Below are 20,998 nucleotides of genomic sequence, written 5' to 3' on the forward strand. Positions count from 1 at the left end.
TTAAAAATATTCAAATTAAACCAACCTCTAAAAACAATAAATTTGTAGTTAATTTTAGTAATACATGTCAAACGTTAGTGGTAACTTCTTTTGCATTTATTGCATATAACGTTTTTTCCCACAAAGTACCAATAAAGACTTGCTTTTAAAGAGACGAAAAGGAGGAAAAATTGATCCAAATTATTATCTGTCAAAGTCTTCTGAATTTTACCCTTAGATTTGTTTTCAGAGTTTTTGATGTATCTGAAGCAATTATTTTATTTCACGTTCTTCACATCTGTGAACTCACATGTTCACAAATTAAAAGGCTTATTTTCATTTTGTGACTTGTACTAATAACCAGGTTTCCACTTTTAGCTAATGACATTCTTTTTTTTCGACATCTTGAATTTTACACTGATAAGGTAATACTATTAAAAGTATTCCCTCTATTTTAATCATCCACATAGCAGTTCAGGCAAACAGTAGGTATTCATAAAAGTGTTTTTTTTAAAAAATAAACATTTATTATGTGACTTACAGGAAATACAGAAAGAGAAGAATATGTTAGAGGATACCATGGGAATGTAATCAGCAAAATCCAGAATGTGGGAAACTCTAAAGAAAAATGACTGTTTCTTCAGCAAAGAAACAATAAGAAACAAAACAAAGAAGGGTAATCATAGATCAAAAGAGGCTTAAGACTAAATGTAATGCCAAAATTAAAAAAAACAGAAAAAAGAAAAGACAGACACTTAAAATTCCTATCAACTGAATGCAATACATGGCCCTTGTTTTGACATAGACCTGAACAAGTCTGTAAGACTACATTTATTAATACTAGGGAACTTTAACTTTGATTGGGTATTTGATTATGAAGGAATTCTAGTTATTTTTTAAGTGTGAAACTAATTTTGCAATTGTGTTTTAAAGCTAAAACCTCTGTCTTTTAGATATACAAATTGAAATATTTACAGATAAAGTGATACCTGAAATATTTACAGATAAAGTGATATGATTAAGGTGTGTTTCAAAATAGTCCCTGAAGGGACTAATAATCCCTGTATGATAGTCAGAGGGTCGTATAGATGAAAAACAATTGCCTATAAACTGATGGCTGTCGTAGCTGGGTGATGGCTACTCTACTTCTGTGTACACTTGAAATATTATATAATAAAGAAATTTAAACCGTTATATTCTGGGAATAACAGGTAGTTTGGCATGACAAGAAAACTAGATTCATGTGGAAGAATGATAAGCAATAAAGACAGAAAGGTAATGGGTCAGATTATCAAAAGTGTTATAAATTATGCTAAAATATCTGGACTTTATGCTGAAGTGAATTGGGGAATCAATAAGCGATTACATATAGAGAGGTAACAGGATCAGATTTTTAGATTTAGGGCTGCTAACTGGTTTCAACAAAAATACCCAAATATTTCATGGAAACTTTACTTACAAAAAGGCCATATATGATATAAAAACAAGTAATATTTAACCTTCTATTTTATATTAGTTTGTGTTGCTTTCTCAATGCTGTATTTTCAAAACTTCATTTTTTGTTTCCAAACAAATCAAAAGTGTATTTTAAAAACATTAAACCACAAAATCTCACGAAGTTCCTTACTTACTGACAACATTAAATATACTGAATTCATCAGTCCATAAATTACTAATGATACTAAAAGCTGTTCTCAGTGTAATGCTGTGATTAAAGGAAAGGGCTTTGGACTCAGCCAGCCCTGGGTCCCAGTTCCATCATCTGTAAAATGGAGATAATAATAGTGTCTACCTTCTAGGGCTGTTGTGAGACCTAACAGATAATGCTTGTAAAGTGCTTAGTATGGTGTCTGGCATACAAATACTCAGAAGTGCTAGGTACTATTGTTATTGCTGTAATGTGAAGTGCTTAGTATGGTGCCTGGCAAATACTCAGTATAGTGCTAGGTACTATTGTTATTGCTGTAATGTGATATTGTGCCCACCTCAGTGCATCATCATATCAGGGGATACAATGATGTCAGTATGTCTTATAACTGGTACTGTTATCTTTTAAATATTTTATTTTATTTTATTTTTTATTTTTGGCTGTGTTGGGTCTTCGTTGCTGTGCACGGACTTTCTCTTGTTGCGTCAAGCGGGGGCTGCTCTTTGTTCCGGTGTGCAGGCTTCTCACTGTGGTGGCTTCTCTTGTTGCAGAGCACTGACTCTAGGCCCGCAGGCTTCAGTAGTTGTGGCTCACAGGCTCTAGAGCGCAGGTGCAGTAGTTGTGGCGCACGGGCTTAGTTACTCCGTGGCATGTGGGATCTTACCGGACCAGGGCTCAAACCCGTGTCCCCTGCATTGGCAGGCGGATTCTTAACCACTGCGCCACCAGGGAAGCCGGTACTGTTATCTTTGATCCCCTGGTTAAAGTAATGTCTGCCATTACTCTCTGCTATAAATTTCTCCTTTTATAATTAGCAAGTATCTTATCAGACTATGCAAATACCTTGTTCTCATATATATTTGCCTAGTAATTTTAGCATACATTGATGGTTCCTGCCTATAACAATTATTATTTGGTTATTCACTTAATGGAAATTTTTTATTTCCATCATTCCTTCCACATTTTCTACTGGAATTATACTATAAACAAAAGTTGCCTCTTTTCCTTATTTATTTATTCATTCAGTCATTCATTTATTCATTCAATTATTGATACTGGTATAGACTCATAGATATTTATTTTATTCTATGGGTTATAATTTGATACTATGATTATTTATTTGTTATTCAAATTGTCCCAGCTTTCACCATATAGAGCTCCTTCAAGTTGGTTCCTGAACCTTGTTTACCACCATCATATTTTGAACACTTCCTTACTTTCTGGCACTGTAAGATATTCCAGGTTCATGGTAAGAATAGTTTAATGGAGTGGTTGAGGCGGAAGCCATATTATAGTAGATTAAGAAGTAAATGGGAAGAAAGGAAGTAGATACAGTGAGTGTTAAACACTTTTCCTACATAAATGAAGGGAAAATGGCAGGCTAGCGTGGAATTAGAAACTTGAGTATGTTTACTGGCTATAAAAAAGAAGTCAGTAGACTGCTTGAATATATAAGAGAGAAAGAAAAGCTAGAGAGAGTTTTATCACAAGTAGAAAATTTAAAACATTTTCCATATAACAATTCAAAATTATCACACTACCAATAAAAAATTAAAATATTATATATAAATATCACTTTGGAAAATAATATGAACTTCCCATAGCACCTTTTCTAAAATGCTTCTTAGGGGAAAAAAATTTTTTTAAAGACTTCTTGAATATGTTAATTCAAAAACCATTTTCCTTCCCAAAAGTTTTCACAATTTCTGGTGTATTTTTAAATTTGACTTCCCAATATTCCTCTTAATCAAGTTATTAAAATTAATCAAATATTAATTATTCCTAACTGCAGATGAAAGAGTTGCTATTATCCATTTTCTCCAGATTAAGAGAGAGACTGGAGTGTGGCAGTGACAGTCTGACAAAACCAACAGGTGAAATACATTCTTAAAGCCTTAAGAAGACCTGATAAAGTAGAAGGGCAACAGTGTAATAAGCAAATTAACCAAACAGCTGCATAATTCGGTGGACAACACTAACCATCATATTCTAAATTCTTTTGGCAATGTTTCCAAAAGTATTAATAAAACAAATACAAAGGAAAAAAACCTCTTTCAAGTCTTTTAAAGGGGAGATTGAGAGTTGGTCCTGTTGAAAGACACTGGTTTTTTGTATACAACGCATTATGAAAAATCAATTTTAATTTTCAGAATTCTGAGATTATATATAAAAAACTATTTGAACACTCAAGTAATTACTAACATAAATAAAAATGATGTTAAGGGAAGGCTAATATAAATACATTTGCAATAAGGAAAAAATTTAAAATAAGGTATTTGAACTTGATTTAGTTTTAGGCAAAAGAAAATCAAATACTGAAAAGTTGCTATATATAAAAAGTCAAAAGTATTTTAGAAATCACAAAATATACTTAATTTCATCATATTAAAATTTCATCTTGCAGAATGCAAAGGAAGTAATGAGAGACACTGCATCTCTGGATGTAACTCTGACCATAAGAAAAAAAGTTATTTGTGGAAGTAGAAATGATGGGAATTACATGAAAAAACTAAACATGACCTTTTGGTGTCCGTAACAGGTCTAGGCATAGTAGTTGTGTGTCATAAATGTAGGCCTTTTGAAGTTAAAGAAAAAAAAGTATCATCATATGGCCTGAAACTTACAAAAGCATAGACAGATCAATAAACTCAGGAAATATAGTTCAACAAGTCAGGACTCAAAAATACAATTCCAACAATTCAATAAGAAATGATTCTAACAACAACAAATGTAGTGTATCTAAAAATATTGGGTGCAGCCTTACAGATTTCAAAAAGTAGAATGCAAGAGACAGATTTAAGAAGAATATGAGAGGGGCACTGACCTGTAACAATAGTGCTGGGAAGTCCACAGTGAGTTAAGAAGGGTGTAACTCCAATGGTGGGTCTGAACCTGGGGGAAGTCATGCTACATTTTTTTTAAGAATAGGAAGAGGCAAACCTACGCATGTCAACTGAGCTCTTCCAAAATCTGTACAACAGAATCTACTTCCTCAGCTTGTGCTAAACCGCTCCAAATGAATATTTTCAGTTTAAATTTGTGAACTGGTGCCATCTGGTCAATCTTCTGGGTTCCTACTAGCCTTTCACTTGAGCTTAAAATCTCTTCAGCAACCCTACCATTAGTTCTTAATTAGCGTCCCTCTTAGATCATACACAAAAATGTTGATTAAAAAAAAAATCTTATGAGGCTGAATCTATAAATGGGTATTCTTGTGTGCAGGCACACACACACACACACACACACACACACACACACACACACACTCCTACCTACTTTAAAAAAAAAAAATGTACATGCCTTAACAGCAGCTCATGGGAAAAATACCAGGGAATTTTAGCTCACTGTAAACTAAATGAGTGTATGGTGTAATGAGCTTGCCAAAAAACAAATGCAATCTTACATTGCACAAACAGAAATGTGGTATAAGGAACAAGGGAGGTGATAATTACAGTATACTCTAGTCTCACCAAGAGAAATGTATTCTGTTTTGGGTTTAAGAGGAATACAAACTAGATCACTCATTCAAGACATATTATTTGAGTACATACTACCTGCCAGACAGATTGTTATAAGTACTGGGAATAAAACAGTAAACAAGACAAAGTCCCTGCTTTAATGGAGCTAACATTTTAGAGAAGGAGATAAACAAAAAGGAAAAAAAAAACCCATCAGGTAAGGGTAATGGCTATGCAAAGAATGAAAATAGGATGACGTGATTAAAAGTGATAGGGTGACTATTTTAAAATGGACTCAAGGAAAGTCTAACTGAGGAGGCCACTTACACTGAAATCTGAATGAAAAGAAAGAACTAGCAATGTAAAGATGTGATGAAAGATGAATCAAATTATTCTAAGCAGCCTTGAGAGATCAGCAACAAAGCACAAAGACCAACATACTGGTTTTTATATCTTAAGAAGAAGTTTCCCTATTGGATAACATTTGCACCAACTACACTATACTTCCCAGTCTATACATCTGGAGACTACTCCATGGAAGTGCACCTCAATTCCTCTTCAGACCTTATCTGTTCAGGTCCTACAGTTTTAAGCTGGTTCCTTCTAGTAATGAGCCATCACTATTCTCGATGGTCTGATTTTCTAGGTCAGTGTTTTTTAACTATGAACTAAAATCTCATTACAAGCCATCAGTTCAGTGGATAGCCATTAACATTCTTTATAAATGAAGTAGACTAGTGTTTTGAGAAGCAATGGTTACATCTTAATACATACACGCCCCTACATATATACATCCATTAACATTTAAAAACACATCTATGCTGGGTTCCAGACAAAAACTTTGAAAAACACTGTTCTAAGAGGTTAATGAATACTTCCATGTCATTTCATAGGAGAGTTCAACCCAGACTCTTATTTAGGGTTGGAGGGCTTTGAGTCACCTGGTATTAGTCAACCTGGAGGATGGGATCAACCACATTGGGCAATCAATTAATTAATCAGTTACATCTATTTAATGGAGCGCCAATAAAAACTCTGACACTGAAGCTCAAGTGACATCCCTGATTAACAATACCCCGTGCATACAGTCACGCATCAATGCTGGGACCTGATTCCAAGGAGAGAGCTTTGTGTTGAAACCCTCTGAGACTGCCCTATGCATCCCTTCTTTGGCTAATTTTAACCTGTAACCTCCTCTGTAATAAACTGTAATAAATAAATTTTAACCTGTAACCTCCTCTGTAATAAACTGTAACCACAAGTATAATAGTTTTCAGTGAGTTCTGCTAGCCTATTATTGAAACTAAGGGTGGTTCTGGGAACCTCCAGAATTTGTAGTTGGTGTCAGAAGTGAGGGCAGTCTTGGGACTGTGTTAGCTTTGCAGTTTGGCTATCTCTTGAGTAATACTCTCCAATGAAAACAAAAAGTTTAATGAGAAAATGAGAGATCTTGATCTGATAACTATCTTCAAATGTTAGCCAACTGCAAAGATTTTCAAGTTTTTGTAAGATGTATAAAACTAAGACTGCAATGATTCCATTCTACTGAAGGCCTATCCATAGGAAATCTGGACTGAGAAAACTGCTTCCTTAAATATTCCTATGCAAAATCTTAAAAAAAAAAAATCTGTATACAGGAAAACATCCATATAACAAGAAACTGGGTAAAGAATACACTAGACCTAGCTGTACTATTTTTTACAATTGCATACAAATCTGCAATTATCTCAAAATAAAAAAGTTTAATTTTAAAAAAAAAGAAGAAAGCTTAGGCCTTTCTTGAGCTCAGAGACAGTCTCCTTCTGGCCTTGAAGAAACAAGCTGCTATGAGTTCTACAGCTACAAGGAAATGAATTCTGCTGACGATCCCATGAGCCTAGATGAGGGCTGTGTGTCTCCGATGAGATCACAGCCCCACTGGACTCACTGGATGCAGTCTTGTGAGACCCCAAGCAGAGAATCCAGCTAAGCTGTGCCTAGACACTTGACCCAAGGAAACTATGAGATAATAAATGGATGCTGTTTTAAGCTACTAAATATATGGTTAATTTGGCACTACATTCACATACCCTACAATTGAACAATTTCACTCCTGGGTACATACTCAACATAAATACACATAAAGTTCAATAACAGGCAAAACTAATCTATGAGGGTACAAGTCAAAATGGTGATTACCCTTAGGGTGAGAGCAAGCAGGGACTAGTAGGAGGCCCAAGGAGATTTCTAGGATTGTGATAATGTTCTATTTCTTGATCTGGATTGGTGAAATAGATGATGTTTACTCTCTGAAAAGTTATCAAACTATTTACTTATAATTTGTGTACTTTTCTGTATGTATGTTATATGTCAACAAAACTCACATTAAAGAAGTTACATAACCATCAAACTGAAGACTATTATTTAACTTTATTATCATTAACCTAAGTAAACAATTCATTACAACCAGATTTTAAGGAAAAAACCATCTGTTCTAATGCAATGATGTCTTGACACTAAAAACAAATTATTTTTCTTCATTGTGTTAGCATGATATTTCATGCTTTTCATCCAGATAAATAATAAAAAAATAAAAGGGAAATATAATATTATATGTTCCCTCAATAAGAGGAGAAATCTACAAAATGCTGAAAGCCATCTGAGAGTTAATTCAACCAATGTTATTAGGGGAAGGTAGGAGCTAGAGGAAAAGGAAGTTTTTTAAAACCCACAATCAAAATGTGAAGATTTTAAACAGAAATAGAATGTTTAAGTCTATACTCATTTTAGGTTGTTACGCTTCTGAATAACATCTTCTCTCTTTCCAGTTATATCTCCAATTGTAAAATATGTTTTACTTTATATTCTAGCAACACAAACAATTTCAGTTTTTTAAAAAAAACAAGTTATACCAATAACTTTGAATTTACTGTTCTAGTTGTCTAGAGTGTCCTTTCTCTAAAAGGTAGCCTAGCAAATGTCTATTCAAAACTCAGTGTAGGGACTTCCCTGGTGGCACACTGGTTAAGAATTCGCCTGCCAATGCAGGGGACACGGGTTCAATCCCTGGTCCAAGAAGATCCCACATGCTGCGGAGCAACTAAGCCCGTGTGCTACAACTACTGAGCCTGTGCTCTAGAGCCCGCGTGCTGCAACTACTGCAGCCTGCGTGTCGAGAACCCATGCTCTGCAACAAGAGAAGCCACTGCAATGAGAAGCCCATGTACTGCAAAGAAGAGTAGCCCCCCCTCACCGCAACCAGAGAAAGCCTGCGCGCAGCAACGAAGACCCAACGTAGCCAAAAATAAAAATAAATAACTAATTAATTAATTAAAAAAACAAACTCGGTGTAGATATCACTTCCTTTTTACAATATGTAATTTTACTGCTATATTTGCCATAGCATATTTTAGTTATTTATAAGTCAAGGTCATATTTGATTTGTACCTCTAAAACCTATCCAGTGTTTGGTACAGTTGCATCATCTATGCAACGAGGATAATCATAGTATCTAAAGGATCTTAGAACAGTATTTGACATATAATAAGCACTCAGTAAATATTAGTATTAATTATTATGATAAAGATTAATGTTCCTTATATAAAGAAGTCTCAGAACTCCATAATATGAAAACAAATATTCCAATTTTAAAAATGGGCAAAATTTTTGGCAGACACTGCCAAAGATGATAAATGGATGGCAAATAAACACAAGAAAAGACGCTCACATTATTAGACATAAGGGAAATGCAAATTCAAACCACATGAGATACCACTACACATCTATTTGAATGGTTAAAAAAAAACATGAACAATACTAAGTAGGAAGAGGAAGAGAGGATATTGAGAAACTGAAACTCATACACTACTGGTGGAAATGCAAAATGGTACTGCCATTTTGGAAAACAGGTGGTAGTTTTTTACAAAGTTAAACATACATTTAATATATGACCCCTGGCAATCCCACTCTGATACCTTTACCCAAGAGAAATGAAAACATATGGTAACATAAACACCAGGTACACAAATGTTTACAAAGGCTTTTATTCATAAATGCCAAAACCTGGAAACAATCCAAATGTCCTTTATCTGATAAATACATATACAATTTTTGGTTCATTCATATGATGGACTACTACTCAGTAACATGAAGGAACACACTACTGATACATGCAGCAAAAAATACATTATGCTAAGTGGAAGAAGCCAGACGAATAAGGCAACATGATATATGATTCCATTTATACAACATTCTCAAAAATGCAAAACTGTAAGGAAAGAAAATTAATCACTGTTTACCAGGATCTGGGGTTGAGGGAAAGGCTGAGTACAAAGAAGCATCAGAGGATGTTTTGGGGTGATGGCAAAGTTCTTTATCTTGCTTGCGGTGTGGTTATACAATGTGCATGTTTGTCAAAACTCACAGAAATGTACACTAAAAAAGGTGAATTATGGGCTTCCCTGGTGGCGCAGTGGTTGAGAATCTGCCTGCCAATGCAGGGGACACGGGTTCGAGCCCTGGCCTGGGAAGATCCCACATGCCGCAGAGCAACTAGGCCCGTGAGCCACAACTACTGAGCCTGCGCGTCTGGAGCCTGTGCTCCGCAGCAAGAGAGGCCGCGATAGTGAGAGGCCTGCGCACCGCGATGAAGAGTGGCCCCCACTCGCCACAACTAGAGAAAGCCCTCGCACAGAAACAAAGACCCAACACACCCAAAGATAAATAAATAAATAAATAAATTTATATATTAAAAAAAAAAGGTGAATTTTACTAGATATAAGTTATATCTCAATAAACCTGAATTTAAAAAAAGATTAATGTTCTTTAGGTCTCAATTCCCATATTAAGAAGTTAATACCACTAGATTCTAAATCCAGGTTAATGTCTTGATATCCCTTTTCCTTAATGCCAGTAGCTGTCCTTGAAGCCTTATGCTATGATAATTACCTAAATCTCTAAACATTGCCTATTCCTAGATTTCTAGATGCTGTTTTCTCACTTATCTGCTTTCAGGAGTCTGTGTTATATGTGGCTGGACCTCCTTAATCCCACAAAATTGCCTAGTTAGACTTCCTTCTATAAATGACTGGGTCTTACAACACAAACACAAACACACATGCGCGCACACACACACACACACACACACACACACACACACACACACACACACACCCCTCTTTACCAGGTCTTAGCAACATTAGAGACATTGATCTCTTCCATATCTGGCTGTGCAAAAGACTTCAACAGACCCTTCAGAAAAGAAGATATGCATTTTTGGACAATAAGCCCATGAAAAGATGCACAGTATCATTATCCATTAGGAAAATACGAATTAAAACTATAATGAGATATAGTATACAGCCAATCAAGTGGCTAAAATTAAAAAGACTGACAATACCAAAGACTGAAGAAGAGGGAGCACCTCGAACTCTCATACACCGCTGGTGGGAATGTAAAATGGTGCAACCCCACTTTTGAAAACAGTTTGGCAATTTTTTATTAAGTTAAACATACATTCAACATATGACCCAGCAACCTCATTACCTTTGTATGTATCCAAAGAAATGAAAACATATGTACACAAAAAGACTGAACTTAAATGTTCACTGAAGCATTATTAAAAATAGCCCAAAACAAGAAACAACCCAAATGTCTATCAATAGGTAAAATGGACAATTGTGGTGTACTCATAAAGTAGAATGCTAGTCAGCCATAAAAAGGAGCAAACTACTGACTCACCCAACAACATAAATGAATCACATATGCATTGTGCTGAGTAAATAAAGCCAGACTCAAAAGGCTACCTACTGTATGATTTCATTTATATCACATTCTCAAAAAACACAACAAAAATATAAGGGCAAACATCAGTGGTTGCCAGCAGCTGGTGGCTGGGGGAGGGGCTGCTACAAAAGAAGATGAGGAAATTTTGAAGGGATAGGGAGTCATTCTGTATCTTGATTAGTGGTGGTACTTATATATACTTGTCAGAACTGTGCACTAAAAAGTGATTTTTTACTGTACTTAAATTATATCTAAAAAACGAAAACTACTGATACATGATATAACATGGATAAATCCCAAAAATATCATGTAGAATGAAAAACGCCTGACACAAAAGAGTACATACCATATGATTCCATTTATAGGTAATCTAAAACAAGCAAAACTAATCTATAGTGACAGAAAGTAGATCACTGATTGCCTGGGGACAAGGGATGAGAGAATAACTGCCTACACAGGAAAAAAGGAAAATCTGGGGGCTTATGGAAATGTTCTATACTTTGATTGTGGTAATGATTATATAGGGTATACACTGTCAAAAATCATCAAATTACACTCAAAATGGGTATATTTTATCGTATGAAAATTATGCCTGAATAAAATCAATTTTAAAATGTACTTACCCAGTGAACATAAACATAACAGGATTAATTTTACCCTGACTTATCTATTTAACAATTCCTCTTCTTTTATTAGTTTTAATTATGTCACTACAAACTAAAGTTAGATTATATTATCTTAATTTCTATAATTTATGCTAGTCCATTAGCTGGTGCTAACAAATTTAGAAATATTTGCTAAGAACATATTACATACAGGTAATATGTTCAACAACAGACTCTCTGGAGAACAAATAAGAAATATGAGGAGGTGATGATGGTGGGATGAATTGGGAGATTGGGATTGATGTATATACACTAATATGTATAAAAGAGATAACTAATAAGAACCTGCTGTATAAAAAAATTGAAATTCAAAAAAAAAAGAAAAAAGAAATGCTGTCTACAAAAAAAGTTGATATTTTTATTGCAGAGATTTATCTCTGCTTTTATTGCAGAGATTACATAGCTATATCTATACCACATTTCACGTATGACAAAAAGAAAACAGTAAATAATCAGTTGTTTGAGTGAACAGCTAAATCAATATGGACCACAGAGGAAAAGGAGACTTGATCTGTGTTGCCTAAGAATAAGTTAATTTTTATAATGAAAAGATAATGAGAAGATATTCAAGGGAGTGAGCTAAGCATGAGTAAAAGCATAACAACTGAAGTAAAGATTTACAAAGACCAGCATTTCACAAGCTATATTCTAAGAAATTGTGGATATTAAACCATTCATATTCCTATAAAATTCTGAGAAGCTGCCTTGTATTTTACCTTTCTTGGAGCATTATGATAAAGTGTCATTTATTAAAAGCTCACTCTGAGAAGTCCATAGAGAACTAGTAGTAAATGACCTTGCATAGAATTGATAGGGCAAAATTAAGAAACACCTTTGATTCTTAGTATAGATAACAACTCTTTTGTCTCTTTTAAAAGTCATCATTTTTAAACTACAAAATGTTGGAGGGGGAAGGGTAAGCTGGGACGAAGTGAGAGAGCGACATGGACATATATACACTACCAAATGTAAAATAGATAGCTAGTGGGAAGCAGCCGCATAGCACAGGGAGATCAGCTTGGTGCTCTGTGACCACCTAGAGGGGTGGGACAGGGAGGAGATATGGGGATATATGTATATGTATAGCTGATTCACTTTGTTATAAAGCAGAAACTAACACACCATTGTAAAGCAATTATACTCCAATAAAGATGTTTAAAAAAGAAAGTACAAAATGTTTTTAAGAGTTGAGAAATCAGGTTTGTCACCACCTATCTCCACCAGACCACCCCACCTCCAGATAGAAAGCCATATTATAAACTGCTATAATTTTTGGCAGCAAGAGAGGGATTTAATCAGCAATTTATCTTTCCATATTGGAAGGAAGCCTTAAGAAAGAGTTTGGGGGGACTTCCCTGGTGGTGCAGTGGTTAAGAATCCACCTGCCAATGCAGGAGACATAGTTCTGTCCCTGGTCCGGGAAGATCTCACATGACGCAGAGCAACTAAGCCCGTGCGCCACAACTACTGAGCCTGCGCTCTACTGCCTGCGAGCCGCAACTACTGAACCCACGTGCCACAACTGCTGAAGCCCATGTGCTTAGAGCCCATGCTCTGCAACAAGGGAAGCCACCGCAATGAAAAGCCCACACACCACAATGAAGAGCAGACCCTGCCTGCCGCAACTAGAGAAAGCACGAACACAGCAACAAAGACCCAACACAGCCAAAAATAAATAAATAAATAAATAAATTTATTTAAAAAAAAAGGTTGGGGATCAATGTGTACCAGAAGTTTGTTGGTTCTATTCTAATTGCATCTGTGTGTGTGTGTGTGTGTGTGTATGTGTGTGCGCATGTGCATGTGGGGATGAGGGAATATAAACCACAGTTCAATATGGCATTTTGAGAACAGGCAAGAGTATTTTAAATAAGAGCGTGAGGGAATAAAAAATTTAATATTAAAGTATATCCCTGTAATACAAATACAAAAATAAAAGTACTTAACTGAGTCTATACCACAACACAATAAACCATCAACATTAATTTTTAATCTATTTTATTGATCCTAAGTGTTTAAAGAAAAATTAAGTTATCTTTACTTATACCTCTTCTATACATCATCCTTTAAGACATGGAATAAACTGCAGTGACTACAAATGCACTATATTCTAACAAAAGCTGTAAAAATATTTTACTAATTGTTCAGTTTAATGCAATCATCCATAATGACCTATTAAAGCCAAAAAACAAACAAAAAAAAAACACTGGTATAAATAATGAATTAAACTACAGACCAATATCCCTTACCAATATAAACACATATATCAACGAAATGATATACAAAAATATAAACATCATTTATCCTATCAATGCAAGGTTATTTTAATACCTGAAAATCAATTAATGTAACAATTTCAATAAAGAATTAAAACCACACGATCATATTAAGTGACACAGAAAAAGCATTTGACAAAGATCAGCATCTCTTCATGATAAAAATCACTCAACAAACTGGGAATAGAAGGGAACCTGATAATGGGCATTTACAAAAAATCCACAGCCAATATCATACTTAATAGTAAAAGACGGAATGCTTTCCCTAAGATCAGGAACAAGAGAAGGATGTTTGCTCTTGCCATTTCTATTCAACATTACGCTAGAGATTCTAACCAGGCAATTAGGAAAGAAAAAGAAATAAAAAGCACAGATTGAAAAGCAAGATACAAAACTATATTTATATGCAGAATACATATACATGACATGATTAATTTTTTAAAATCCTAAGAAAAGATTTGTAAGTGGTATCTATAAGGGATTTATAATAGATAAAGAATTCCTACAACTCAATAATAAAATGACTACATAATCCAATTTAGGGACTTCCATGGTGGCGCAGTGGTTAAGAATCCGCCTGCCAATGCAGGGGACACGAGTTCGACCCCTAGTCCGGGAAGATCTCACATGCCAGAGAGCAACTAAGCCCGTGCGCCACATCTACTGAGCCTGCGCTCTACAGTCCACAAGCCACAACTACTGAGCCCACGTGCTGCAGCTACTGAAGCCCACGTGCCTAAAGCCCATGCTCTGCGACAAGAGAAGCCACCACAGTGAGAAGCCCGTGCACTGCAATGAAGAGTAGCCCCCGCTTGCCGCAACTACAGAAAGCCCGCGTGCAGCAATGAAAACCCAACACAGCCAAAAATAAATAAATAAATTTATTTAAAAAAAATAATAATCCAATTTAAAAATTGGCAAAAGGCCTGAATAAGCATTTCTGCATAAGAAAGGCCAATAAGCCCATGAAAGATGTTCAGCATCTTTAGCCATCAGGGAAATGCAAATCACAACCACAATGAGGTACCACTACACATCCACTAGGATGACTATAACCAAAGACAGATAATAACAAGTATTGGCAAGTATAGAAAAATGTGAACTCTTGTATAGTTCCAGTTCTGTGAATTTACTAAAATTTATTGACTTGTATACCTTAAATGGGTGGACTGTACAAAATGTAATTACATCAACAGAGCTTATTTTTTTTTAAATAATGAACTCTATAGAAGCAATATAACTTTATTCTCATTGCTTTCTTGAGGATTACAGAGTTTCACTGAATTTACATCGTGACTCTTGTAAAATATTGCTATGGTCATTTAAATAACCATTTTCTTTTTCCTAATACATTCTTTTACTTAATCACTTAAATATCAAGCAATTCCCCTATTAAAAGAAACTTTCACCCACAGGGCCTTTCTACATAAACTTTACCTCAAATTAAAAGTTGTAACTTACTCAAGCATATGGTAAAATTAGGCAGACTACACAAAACATGGAGATTAATTTCTTCTGTATAAATATTATCATTATATATTTTCTAAGTTTGCCAAAATAGTAATCAGAAGCTTACTGAAGCTTCAGATTCAGTAATCAGAAGCTCAGAATGTGATATATTTAGTAAACTATATATCACATTCCTGAGAGTTGATTATATATTAACATTTAAAATACTCATTTCTATTTTTCTCATCTTTTCAACCTTCAAAAATACTCTTTTATTTTTCCTCTCATATCGAGACATCTCAAGATGAACATCATTGTGTATTTATGAATGATATGGTTATTGAAACATGGGCATCTGTAATGAGTATGAGAGCCACAATTTCTCAAGTTTCTTATTATAGAATTTTAATTTTTGGCTGAAAGTGGAGATAAATAAATTTTACTTGTCATGTAAAAATTCTTTAGAACTGTAATTATTGCCATGCACGAATTCATGATATACTTAAGTAAAAACTGGAATGATTACATGAAACTTAGTTCTAGGAATGAGCAGACCAATAGTAATACTAAAAAAGATTAAAACTAAAAGAATATATATACATTTTTACTCATTTATTATCATTTATTATGTAAACTAAGTTTTTTTTATACAGTAGCTCAGATGTCCTTTTTTTTTTTTGGCTGCGTTGGGTCTTGACTGCGGCATGTGGGATCTTTCATTGCAGCGTGCGGGCTTCTCTCTAGTTATGGTATGTGGGTTTTCTCTCTCTAGTTATGGTATGTGGGTTTTCTCTCTCTAGTTATGATATGTGGGTTTTCTCTCTAGTTGTGGCGCACGGGCTCCAGAGCGCATGGGCTCTGTAGTTTGCGGCACACAGGCTCTTTAGCTGAGGTGCGTGGGCTCAGTAGTTGTGGCGTGCGGGCTTAGCTGCCCCGCAGCATGTGGGATCTTAGTTCCCTGACCAGGGATTGAACTGTGACCCCTGCCCTGAAAGGCGGATTCTTTACCCCTGGACCACAGGAGAAGTCCCCAGATGTACTTCTGAATGTTATATTGGGTTTAATGTTAGCAAGATAAAACGCTTCTTTAAAATTTTTTTCTATATGTAAAAGAAGCTTAATGTCTCAGCATGATATTAACATCTCAAGCAGTATTTAATTCCTCTGGTTGATAGTAATAATCCTGAAAAAGTTGTTGAGGACTGGTGTCTCTAATTAAAAGTAGTAAAAAATAAATTTTCTACTATACATGAATAAGCATGTACACTATCATTATAACATGCTATGTTAATTTAGTTATATCATGGTATTTGCTTTTACCATGAAAAATTTGATGTATTTAAAAGGCTTCACTTTGTTTTTATTTATTAATTTTATTCTTAGTTGGTTAGTCTGACTTACTGTAACTTCAGAGGATAATCTTTTGGAGACACTTTCATGGCAACTGACATTGTCTGGGGAAAGAGTATTGTTAAAGACTCTCCATTTGGGTTTAATACAATTTCTGTTGTCGTTTTCATAGTATATTTGAGTTAAGTTCCTTATGTTCTAGGTGAGCCAATATTTTTTCAAATTTCTGATGTTTAAAAAAAACTTCATTAATCAGACTTCAATACTTAAAATTAAACATACATAAGAATTTGAGCTATAAAGAAGAAATCTAGCCAATTAAATGAAAAATAAATTTTTATGATTATTTTAAATGAGATTTCCCATACATGTCCTTAATTCTATTAATAAAGCACTAAATGTATTAAAAGACCTACTTTTCATTAAAATTTATTATGCAGAATTGTAAACCCCAAATAAGATTAAATATTTTAAATACATGTATGAATGTACGAATACATATGGACAAATATGAGACTGTATAAATTAGCTAACTTTCTATTTGCTCTATGAACACAGTCCTTTCAATAATACTCTCAACAACCATCCACCTCCTACACAATACTTTTTTTAAGTTATTAAAATCAAAATGATTTAGCCATTTAAAAATATCAGTTTCTAGACTACGCCTCGAACACTAATCTATATGTTGGTACTTTTTAAAAACGTAGCTGTGCAAAAACATAAAAGTGTATAGAAGTATTATACAAATACCCATAAACCCACCACCTAGGTTTAACAAATATAATATTGTTGAAAATCTGTTTTTTTTTTCCTTAGATTTTGCAAAACAGAACATACTTGAAAACTACTGAAATCCCCAGTCCCATTCCTCGCTTCCTAGAGCAAACCACTATTCTGACTTTGTCATGTTATCTTTTCAGTATGTGTTTCTGTAACTTCATCTTAGAGATCTGTATCCATTAACATCTGGGGAAGGAATGAGGAGAGGAAGAGTTATATCTGTTTATTTAAAAGACAGAGATTTGAAGTAAATAAGACAAGTATTAATATCTATTTAATCTCATTTCATGAGGGTTAGCTTATTTTCTCTATGTTAAAAATAGTGTATAATTAACCATTAATAATAAAAGAAAATAGTGACTTTGAAGTTAGGCAGCCTTGGGTTTAAAACTCCTTTCTGCTACTTACCAGCCATGTAACTTTGGGCAAGTTTGTTAATCTTTCCAAACTTTAGTGTCCTCATCCATAAAATGTGGATAATATTGGTACCAGCTACATAAGATTGTTTTCAGTATTAAAATAGGCTAATCCATGGAGTGCAGACCACAGTACCTGGCTATAATATTTTTTGAGTGCTTATTTTCTAAGCTCTTTACAAGTATTATCCTATTCAATCTTACATCTATCAGTCACTAAAAGAGATAGGTACGGAACTATCTCTTTTAGTGACTGATTATCTATACAACGGGTTTGTATGTAGTGACCTGTGGTTAGATTGTTATTTTTAAAGAAAGGGAAACATTTTATTATAATGAATGGGTGATACTTACAGCAGTGAGAGATTTGGGAAGTTATATGGGTGCCATTTACAAGGCTTTGAGTGCCAGGCTAAGTGAAGACTTTGAGCAGGGAAAAATCACGATAAAAGCTGTACCAGATTAACCTGATATTAAAGTGGAACAAAGCAGAGGCAGTAAAACTTCTTTTGGTGAAGAGGTCTACATTCAATTGAAAAATGTAAAACTAGATTTAAGAAGATACGTATTTGGGGAGTATCTGGTACAAAGTTATAGAAGAAGGTATGGGACATCCTAAGATAATTGAAGTAGAAAATATAGAGTGAGAAGACAAGAGAGCTTTAGCCAGAATCTTGGGGAACCTGGATTAATGGGGCAGGAGAAAAAAAGAACCAAGAAATTAGAGAAAGAATAATCAGTCTAAGACTTTGTCGTGTCCCTGAATCCACAGAAACAGATTCCAGAAAAAGTGATAAGCAACAGTGTCAAAAATTGAGTAGCTATGAGAAGTAATTGGTATATCCCTTTCTCTACATTTCAGTAAGTATAGATGGTTTCTCCTTACCAAAAGTACTGTCATCTATATTTCCGCTTAATATATCACTAAAACAAATATTTTCTAATATTTATAACTTCTCATTCTTCTCTTCCCTCAAGATAGAAGAAATTTAAAAGAGATCGTAGCAACTCACTTGTCTTCATCAAATTATGCAAATCCCTTTAATTTATCCCAGTTTTAGCCAATGTTTCCCTGAAGGAAAAAGTAAATTTAGAAGGCGCATTAAAACAAAGGGAAAAAGTAATGGATTTGAAACATGTCCGAGAGAATTCATAGCTGTTTACAGACCACTGCTTCGCAAAGGACATCCTGGCAATTACAAAATATACAAAATTTGTATGGCAGGATTATTTATGAATTTTTTTAAATGACAAAGCAATAAAGATTTGGGTACATTTTTAATTCTCAAGTCATGATCAAAACTACATGGTTAAAACATTTCATTAGGATATTTTAAGTGAAAATGATAAAAAAAAAAGGAAAAACTCAGTAGTTTATCCTAACAACTGGAAAAACTTGAATATGAATTAGATTTTAGATGAAATGTGGAGTTACTATTAACTATCTTTGGTGTGATATTGGTTGTGTAGAAGAATCTATCTCCTCATTCCTTAGGAGATGGAACATGAAGTATTTTAGAGGTAAAGTCTCATGATGACTGGAATTTACTTTCAAATCATAGAGCCTGAAACAACAAAATCTATGTATCTATCTATAAATAAAAACAAAGCAAATATGGCAAAGTGTTAACACCTATTGAAATGAAAGGGCATTTATTTACTATTCTTTCATTTACTCATTTTATTTACTTTTTTGGATACTGAATATTTTTCATTAGAAAACCAGAGAGGGCTTCCCTGGTGGCGCAGTGGTTGAGAGTCTGCCTGCCAACGCAGGGGACACGGGTTCGAGCCCTGGTCTGGGAAGATCCCACATGCCGCGGAGCAAATAGGCCCGTGAGCCACAATTACTGAGCCTGCGCGTCTGGAGCCTGTGCTCCACAACGAGAGAGGCCGCGATAGTGAGAGGCCCGCGCACCGCGATGAAGAGTGGCCCCCACTTGCCGCAATTAGAGAAAGCCCTCGCACAGAAACGAAGACCCAACACAGCCATAAATAAATAAACAAAATTAAAAAAAAATTAAAAAAAAAAACAAAAAAAAAACAAAAAAAAAAAACCCAGAGAAAATAACTTGTCCTGATCTACTGCCATACCAACAACCCATTGAGTGGAACACACATATATTAATAGCACAATTTCACTTTAATCCCAAGAACACAGACAACTTTGTTTTTAAGAAAATTTTAAAACCATACAGTCATCTACAAACTCTTATTTCATAAATCAACAATACTTGAACTGACAGATACAAAGCCCAACGTATGGATAATGATAATGATTTCCATAGAGAGAAAATCTTTCTCTTGGTCACAGACAAGCTAGCGACCTACATCTCTTGCTAATTTACCAGCTCTCACGAACTAACTTCACAAATCTGTGTCACTGCTCATAAAGAAAACACCTTCCTTTATATCAGGCAAGAGGGGTCCCTCTTCCTTGAGCTGCACAATTTAGAGGGTCTGGTTCCTGTGTCACACCCCTCCTCAGGGCCAAAAGGATCTACTACCCCTCCCCTCTTCTAGAATATGCTCCAGGTACACAGGAATTCCCTACCTAAGACAGTCTCACACTCACTTGCAGAGCCCACCTTGGGTCTATTCCCTAGGTTTGTTCTCTCAAGGAAGTACTTGTATGGCAAGGAACACATATTGCCAGTATGTGCATGGTTAGGGCAAAGAGATGGCAAGAAGGAGGTGGAGCTTGGATATGCAGGCTGAGAAGTCCACACGTGTTCATGAGGCCCCTCAAGGTACAGGATGGAACCAGGGGTGGAAAGAGAAGTAGAATGGCCCACTTCTGCCATATTCTGGATGGGGAACTCCAGAGAGCCCAAGACCTCTAAATTCAAACGAGTGTTTCTGTTTGTCAAGGAAGAACAGAACATATTTAACAGTTTATTTACAACTTTTAAATATTTTGACATACAATTTAAGAGCTTCCAATTGTACTCTTTCCCTGGGACTCACAAATATTAGGGGCAAGCCTGCATAAAAATGAGTTAAGAAGCAGTTATATAAGAAAGGGGGGGAGTGTAAAAAAAAAGAAACAGTTATGTAAGAAAAAGAATAAAAAGGAAATAGAATCAGGGGATCTCTTTTAGATCATGCCACTAAAAAGTTACGTAGACTTTATATCTGGGCCTCAGTTTTATATCCATAAAATTTTTAAAAGTTGATTAATAATTAAAGGTCTTCCTAGTTCTAAATTTTT

At 34.9% G+C, this 20,998-nt stretch overlaps 1 protein-coding gene across 16 annotated transcripts in view; it reads right to left on the bottom strand.

Moving 5' to 3' along the window:
- Positions 1–20,998, bottom strand: part of CHD9 (chromodomain helicase DNA binding protein 9) — a 244,413-nt gene that overhangs the window by 123,457 nt on the left and 99,958 nt on the right. The window lies entirely within an intron of this gene.

Source organism: Balaenoptera borealis (genome assembly GCF_965194805.1).
Source record: "Balaenoptera borealis genome assembly, chromosome: 19".
NCBI classification, from domain to species: domain Eukaryota; kingdom Metazoa; phylum Chordata; class Mammalia; order Artiodactyla; family Balaenopteridae; genus Balaenoptera; species Balaenoptera borealis.